The sequence below is a fragment of the Triticum aestivum genome, chromosome 5A (genome assembly GCF_018294505.1).
Source record: "Triticum aestivum cultivar Chinese Spring chromosome 5A, IWGSC CS RefSeq v2.1, whole genome shotgun sequence".
NCBI classification, from domain to species: domain Eukaryota; kingdom Viridiplantae; phylum Streptophyta; class Magnoliopsida; order Poales; family Poaceae; genus Triticum; species Triticum aestivum.
The window spans coordinates 618,244,909-618,253,780 of record NC_057806.1 but is presented as its reverse complement, the minus strand read 5'-3'; positions in this window follow the sequence as shown (position 1 = coordinate 618,253,780).

Below are 8,872 nucleotides of genomic sequence, written 5' to 3'. Positions count from 1 at the left end.
GACTCGACGGGGCTGAAGGGTTGTCTTTTTCCCTTCGTCCTCGTTCCTCTTCTTTTTGCCCTAGCCGCCGGCCATCTCTACCCCTGCCCCGGAGTGCGTCTCGCGCTTCGGATCCTTGGCTCTCCGTGGATTCTCTCCATGGAGGCCTCCCGATCTCTTCCCATGGATGGTGGTAATGCCTCATGTTCTTTTCCTCTAGATTTTTTTAGGGTTCTTCCTTGTCTAGGGCTTTACTTATCTTTCCGCGTTTAGTGTTCGATCTATGGCTTAGAAGAGTTCTTTGTTAGCCTCCTGTCTTGTTTGCAGCACTTAGAATTCGCAATATTACTTGTGTGATTCGTATGCCTCGGTTAGATCTATCTTCCCTGGTAGCGCCACTGTCAGCGGTTCTACCGTCCTTACGGCCGGTACAACCGCTGGAGCGGTACTACCGGCGGAAGATCCCGTACAACCGGAGTATATCAACCACTAAGCACTGTTCCATCTTCTCTGTTGTTGCAACTTGTTCCTTTTCTGCTAGTGGGTGCAATCCTCTCATCCTTGTTGGGTTTTTGTGTGTTCTTTTCGTGTGTGTGCTCAGGTGGCTCTAGTTCTCGCTCTGCTCCTCGCAAGACCAAGAAGAGGGCACGAAGGACCTTGCGCCCGGTTGTGTCTGATGATGAAGAAGAAGTTGTGATTCCCACCAAGCCCACTCGCCGTGAAAAGTCTGCAGCTGCTAAGCAACGTGTGGTTATGCCGTTGCATCGTTGGAAAGCCAAGGATTGGGAAGCCTTCCGCTCAAAGAATCCGTATGAGGTTCCCATTGCTCCCCGTTGGACCACTGTTCAGTTCCGGAATGAGATGCAAGTGCGGATTGTTCATGAACTCTTTGAGCACAACAAGAACAGATATGCCAAGCAGTGGACAATTGATCTTGACCATTGGAGAAACAACTTGGAGTATTTTGGTGAGGCGCTAGCTCTCTGCGAGGAGTTTGATCTTGTCAAGCTCATGTCAGTCAACTGTGACTTTGATGTTCAACTCATCCATCAGTTCTATGCCACGGTTCATTTTGGGGAAGATGATGCGCGCACTCTCACCTTCATGTGTCGCGATGAATTGTTTCACGTTCCTTGGAGGGCTTTCTGCAATGCTATTGGGTACGAGGATACCGGTCTGGAAGGAAGGGGTGGCATTCGCCCTCATGATTTTCCTGAGTCCATGCCTAAGGAGAAGCTTGCCCCTCTGTACATTCGGGGCCGTGGGATTATTGGAGAATCCAAGGATTTGGAGAAGGTCTATGACATCATGCACCGAGTGTTCCGCAATGTGCTCTTGCCCAAGGTGGGCAATCAAGATGAGATTCATGGCTATCTGGTTGATTTGATGGTTGCTATGAAGACCATGGTGGGGACAGGGGCAACGTTTGATGTGTCAAATTGGCTGTGGCATGAGATGTACAACATGGTCATCTACCGTAAAGTCCCAATCTACGCTCCGTTTGTCATGTGCTTTCTGAACTCTGTGTGGGCTGTTCGTCGTCCTGGAGAGCTCCTCACTTCTCCAGACAACCTCACTGTTCATGAGGTCAAGCTCCTTAAGAAGAAGAAGCATGCCGAGCCTCGCTTCCCTGAACATGCTCCCGAGGATGTCTATGCTACTTCTGACGATGAGGACTTTGAGCTGGAGCCAGGGGCCAAGCCTTCGTGGGTGGCCAAACTTACTGCCAAGGTGAAGAAGACCTTTTGTCTCCAGGCTGACATCCAGAAGAAGATGTATGAGGCACATGTCAATGAGAAGCTTGCACGGCGTCGCCAGATTGCAATGATGAAGCACCTCAACATGCAGGTTCAGAGTGGCTCTGAGAAGAGCATCACCCCAGAGGAGCGTTGGATCTCTACCCATAGCACCTGGACTGATGATGAAGCCCCTCCCCAGCCATCATCCTCGCGTGCAGCAGCTGACCATGCCATGGAGGACTCTGATCATGACGACGATGACGACTCTGCTGATGAGGATCCAGATGCGACCGAGGAGTCAGAGGAGGACGCCTGAGCTTTGGGACGCTAGCTTCGCTCTTTTCCTTTTTGGTGTCTTGATGCCAAAGGGGGAGAGGGTTCTATAGGTCTCGGGATTTGCATGGGTTGGGTTTCTCGTTCCCTCGTGTTTCTCTTTAGCGTTGAACCTTGTTCGTAGTGGTTTCTTGCTGTGTGTGAGACTTATGCTCTCCTCTTATTGCTATCCGTTCGTCGGTTATCTTTATTGTTATTATTGCTATCTATCCGTTATGTTGTCTCTCATATTATGTGCTCAGAGTGGTGAGTCTATAAAATCTAGGGGGAGTCTAGTCCTGAAAGTGTGCCCATGCTTTGACCCATGCTTTGAAAGTGGGGCACACATTCAGGGGGAGTTCCGTCTAGATTTCATTGACTTATCTCTTGCAAATCGTATTGTTGTCATCATTCACCAAAAAGGGGGAGATTGAAAGGGCATTTCCCTACTTTACGTTTTGGATGATGATGACAACCCTTTGTGGTCTAATCGTGTGCTATATGTTTCAGGTTCTCGATGCTTAGGCTTACATCGGATTTCTATTGCCTCTCGAAGGAAAAGATCGAAGACGTGTCCTCTACGCTTTTATTTTCTTTGGTCGTAGAGTACCCGTACTATCAAGAGGGAATCCTCATTAGGAAGCTCTGGGGGAATCAGTTCACGTACACTCTTGTCACCCTCTCTTTGCCTTCCTCAGGTGTGTGTGAGAGAGAGAAGTTTTCCTTGCCTCTTCCCCTCTTTCCTGCTCACTGTTTCTGCCCAGCGGTTGTACCGCTCTCTGGAGCGGTTGTACCGCTGGGTCTTGTCGCTCACCAGCTTTGCTCGAGCGGTTGTACCGCTGCCTCCGGGCGGTGGTACCGCCACCATGCTCTGCAACAGCTGGGGCGGTGGTTCCGTCCATGCACCGCTCAAGTACCGCTCTCGCTTCTGGTTTGATGCGGTTCTTGGGCGGTAGTGGCCCGGTTGGTCCAGTCGTTCCATGATGACCGGTACCACCGGTGTTCCGAGCGGTTCTTCCGCTCAGAACTTAGCCGCCCAAGAGCTCAAGGCCATGCGGTTGTTCCGGCCAGGCACCGCCCAAGTACCGGTCAAGCTCCTGTTTTGATGCGGTGGTTGTGCGGTAGCCAGGCGGTTAGTCCGGTTATTTTTCTTAGCCGGTACTACCGCCCGCCTGTCCGGTTGTACCGCTTGGTAGGGTTCTGCAGTTACACCGTGAGTCCCGGTTGTACCGGGACAAGGACCGGTTGTACCGCTGCAGTGCAAAAACGCAGTAACGGTTGGAAATGTGGGTGACTATTTAAGGGAGCTTCTCCCACCTACCACTCCCACCTTTGACCTCTCTCACTCCACCATTAATGCCCCTCAAGCTCTCTTGCCCGATCTCTCTCTCTAGCCACTCAAACTTGTTGATTTGCTAGGGATTGAAGGAGGAGACCTAGATCTACACTTCCACCAAAGGATATTTGCTTCCCCCATACTTTCTTGTGTGGATTTTGTTACTCTTGGGTGTTTGAGCACCCTAGACGGTTGAGGTCACCTCGGAGCCATATTCCATTGTGGTGAAGCTTCGTGGTTCTTGTTGGGAGCCTCCAATTAAGTTGTGGAGGGAGCCCCAACCTTGTTTGTAAAGGTTCGGTCGCCGCCTTCAAGGGCACCAATAGTGGAATCACGGCATCTCGCATTGTGTGAGGGCGTGAGGAGAATACGGTGGCCCTAGTGGCTTCTTGGGGAGCATTGTGCCTCCACACCGCTCCAACGGAGACGTACTTCCCCTCAAAGGGAAGGAACTTCGGCAACACATCCTCGTCTCCACCGTCTCCACTCTTGGTTATCTCGTGCCTTTATTTAAGCAAGCTTACTTGTTTCATATCTCTTGCTTGCTTGTGTACCTATCCTCGTTGCATCATATAGTTTGCTCACCTAGTTGCATATCTAGACAACCTACTTTGATGCAAAGTTTAAATTGTTAAAGAAAAGCTAAAAATTATTAGTTGCCTATTCACCCCCCCCTCTAGTCAACCATATCGATCCTTTCAACGAGAGAGAGAGAGAGAGAGAACACATAGATACCGGTACATACCCTCAGCCCCGTGGGTGAACTACTCCCTCCTCGTCATGGAGACCGCCGGGATAATGAAGATGGCCACCGGTGATGGTTCCCCCCTCTGGCAGGGTGTCGGAACGGGCTCCCGATTGGATTTTCGTGGCTACAGAGGCTTGCGGCGGCGGAACTCCCGATATAGGTTTCTTTTCGGTGGTTTTGGTATTTATAGAAATTTTTGACGTCGGTCTCATGTCAAGGGGGTCCATGAGATAGCGACAAGACAGGGGGCGCGCCCTAGGGGGGGGGGGCTCCACCCTTGTTGTTGCCTCGGGACTCTTCTAGCCCAACTCTTGTGCTCCGTGGGCTTCTGCTGGTCCATAAAAAATCACCGTAAATTTTCAGCTCGTTTGGACTTCGTTTAATCTTCCTTTTCTGCAGAACTCAAAAACAAGGAAAAACATAAACTGGCACTGGGCTCTAGGTTAATAGGCTAGTCCCAAAAATAATATAAAATAGCATAATAATGCATATAAAACATCCAAAATCGATAATATAATAGCATGGAACAATAAAAAATTATAGATATGTTTGAGACGTATCATACATGCGCCTTCGTCATACTCAAAGATAAAATTTGACATGTCGGTGTTTCTTAATAGGTTTGGTCTCCTTACTAGAGTGCAATTTAATTCTATGTTGGAGAGGTGACGAGGAGACCATTTCGATTAGAAACTCATATCAAAGATAATATCGCCTCCAAACTCCTTCCCTTTGACGAGTGAAGTGCTTGACTAGTCACTTAGGTCGAATACAAAGCCACCACAAAGGTCCGCTTCCCTAGATGTAATCTAAGCCTTTTGAGGGACGAGGCTCCTCTGACGTACTGCAGGGCGCAGTTGGGCCACTGACAGGTGGGCCCGAAAGCAAGTTGGCCCACCTGTCAGCGACCCAACTGCGCCCTGCAGTACGTCAGGGGAGCCGAGTCCCCTTTTGAGGCCCCTCCAGTTTGTCCCAAAACTCTGAGCCATGAAGGGATATTCTATTCAAGTGCAAGTGAATGTTTATATGCCCATGTGTGGCTTATATATGCTAAATCATGGTAGTGGTCGGTAGGAGGGGTACAATAACAAGGTTTAACATTTAATTAAAAAATATTCAACGATATAAAAAATGTTCATTTTGCAAAACAATTACTGTGTATTCAAAAAATATTACGTACAAATATTGCATTTGTTAATAACAAAAAAGAAAAATAAATAATAGAAACCAAAGAAAACAGAAAAGAAAGAAAACAGATAAGAAAATAAACACAAAGGAAAAAATGGAAATCAATAAAACAACTGAACAGAATAATAAAACAGAAAATAATAAGCAAAAAAGAAAACCTGACATGAAACCGCAAAATAAAATCTGTTAAAATGGTCCGGCCCAGAATGTATGCAAGTTTCAGATATTACTGGACGGTATGAGTTGCTAATTTTAGTGATTTTTTCTTTTCAATTGTTTTTTGAAAAACTAGCTACTGGGAGGTTTTTTCCAGAATTTTCCTTTTTTCTAAAGAGTTTCATGTGTATAAATATTTGTAATACATCATAAAAATCACCATACAGAAAAAAAGTTTAGTTTGTATAAAATTAGTGTTCACCATATGTTAAAAAAGTTCACTGTATATAGAAAATAATTTCTAAATTAAAAAGGTTTAATTTGTATTGAAAATGTTCACCATACATTAAATAAAAACTTTGGCATACTTTAGAAAAGTTCACTGCATATAAAGTATGTTCATAGTATATTATATAGAAGAAATATTGAAAGTGTGGAAACCTACAAAAGAGAAAAAAAAAGTAAAATCAAACCAGGAGCAAAAAATCAAAAAAGAGAAATCATACGGAAAACCAAACCAAGAAGGAGAAAACCGAAAAAGGAAAATAAAATAAGAAAAATAAATAAATAAATAATAATAAAAAGAGAATAAAAAGTGAAACACAAAAGCCACGACCCCAAAAAAGGGGAAAATGCGAACAAACGGAGGCAAGATACGCGAGCAAGAACTAGGCTGGCCTACTATGACTTGTTGCGGGCGAAGGCACACTTTTTTTTGACGGAAAGACCTTTATGACTAGTTTTATTAAGTTAAAATAACGCTTACATAGTCAGCTAGTAAACTATTCACTCTGTTCCAAAATATTTGTCTTTCTAGAGATTCAATAAGTAACTACATACGAAGTAAAATGAGTGAATTTATACTCTAAAATATGTCTATATACATCCGTATGTGATAGTCCATTTGAAATCTCAAAAAGACAAATATTTAGAAATGGAGGGAGTAGAAACAAAGCGAGGGGGAGAGTCCGACACACTGGCGGAGGATTAACTCGCCCCTGCTGAGCTAGCCCATACCATTTTTTTACTCCCTATTACAATGCTCAATTAAAACATTTTCAAAATCGTTCAACATATTGCGACATTCATCAAGTACTAGAAGGGTTGTGTGCGCTTTGCTGCGCCATTCTTGCTGTTGGTTTTCTAAAAAAAAGAAATCACTCTGCTTTAGAATATAAGGTGTACTCCCTCCATTCCTAAATATTTGTCTTTCCAGAAATTTCAACAAATGACTACATACGGAGCAAAATAAGTGAATCTACACTCTAAAATATGGTATATACATCCGCATGTGGTAATTCATTTGAAATCTCTAAAAAGATAAATATTTAGAAACGGAGGGAGTATTATTATTTTTGAAAAGTCTGACCTTTTAAGTTTGATCAAATTTGTAGAGAAATTTATCAAAATCCATAATATCATATCGGTATTTTTAGATTAATCACGAAATGTATTTCCATACTTTTTTTGTTTAATATTGTGGATGTCGATATTTTTGCTCTGAAATTTGTAAAGAAATTGAACTTTCCAAAAAAACAAATACCCCTTTATATTTTATAACTGATGGAATATTTGGTTTGGCGGGTGGGGGAGATGATAAAGTGCGTTTTATTTTTATTTATAATGTAGTGATTTGGTGGGCCTTTTGCCGTGTGATTCTGTGTTATCCGTTAACAACCTATATTTATGTAGGGAATTTTCGTGTCGGTAGTTGCATGTACCATATATGCTACAATATCACATAGTGGCGTTTCTTTTTTCTAGGTGGTGGGAGGATGCACGGGATTGATACACTTTTATAGGTCGGTTGTTGTTAATTGATTTAAAAATCATTGGCCCAGTCAAAATCGTAGACCAAATCAAACTTGAATACCTCAATTAAATGAAAGAGGCTCAAAATTTGGAAACACGATGAAATTCAAAAAAAAAATGAATGTGAGAGCTTGAGAAATTGTTGAAACGGTCAAAATCGGATAACTCAATTCTGAATTGATTACTTCAATTAATTGTGAGACCTTAAAAATTAGAAATCATAATGTATAGTATAAAAGAATTGAATGATAGAGCTTTGAGAAATTTGTTGACCCGGTGAAAATCAGGTTGCCTAATTCTAATTGTGGACTTCAATTGAATGTTGGCTCTTTAAAATTAGGGAGCTTAGTGTTATAGAGGATAGGAGCTACCACCATTGAGTGTCTGGTGTTTAAATTCAGGCTTCTACAACCACCAGATTATCCATTTGCACACGAAATGAATTGCACCCAAAGCTAAGAGAAAGTTTTAAACCCTACGGAAGAGCTGCTGCTGCTTTAGCCGATACTACAATCGCGACATGCTCCAGTTTAGCTGTAGAAGCACCAATGAAAATTCCTTTGTGACCCGGACAATGGCACCACATGAAGCTGAGTGATCATTTTCTGAAAAAGAAACATTTAGAGCTTGTTGTCCTGCCAATGGCTTCTTCCAGCGATTTGTTCTTGGATTATATACATGTTTCCTAGCAGCGCCAGTTTACTTGAGAGAGAGAGAGAGAGCAGTGAGAACGTGGGAGAGTACAACGGCATAAGCCAGTAATCGCTAACATGCAGGAGACGATAAGCACGAAGTGCATGCAGCCATTGAGGACGCGGACGACGCGGCTGCATGGTTAGCCACCTGAGTAGCGGGACGTGGGCACGTTCCAACCCCCCCCCCCCCCCCCTCCCCCCCAGTCGAAACGTCGGATGCGTCAATGTTGAGACTGGACCGGAAGTCGAGTAAGACCCCCCGTCGGAAGCCCCTTGGTGAAGATGTCGGCGAACTGCGAGCTCGTGGGCATACGGAGAACACGGATCTCACCTAGTGCCACACGCTCGCGCACGAAGTGAAGGTCGATCTCGATGTGCTTCGTGAGTTGGTGTTGCACCGGGTTGCTCGGCATATATACCGCACTGATGTTGTCGCAGTAGACGACCGTGGCACACGACGGAAGCCGGTGAAGCTCGCCGAGGAGCTGTCGGAGCCACACCGACTCGGCGACGGCGTTGGCAACCGCCCTGTACTCCGCCTCGGCGCTCGAACGAGAAACGGTGCTCTGCCGTTTAGACGACCATGTGAGGAGGTTGGAGCCGAGGAAGACGCAGTAGCCCGAGGTGGACTTGCGCGTGTCGGGGCAGCCGACCCAGTCGGCGTCGGAGTAAGCCATAAGCTCAGTGCCGGCATCACGATGAATCCGAAGCCCAAGGTGAGTCGTGCCACGGAGATAGCGCAGGATGCGCTTCACGAGCTGGAAGTGGTAATCGCGGGGTGCATGCATGAACATGCAACACTGCTGGACGACATAGGAGAGGTCAGGGCGTGTCAACGTGATGTACTGCAGAGCCCCGGCCAAGCTGCGGTAGAGCGACGGGTCGTGGAAGAGCGGCCCGGTGTTGG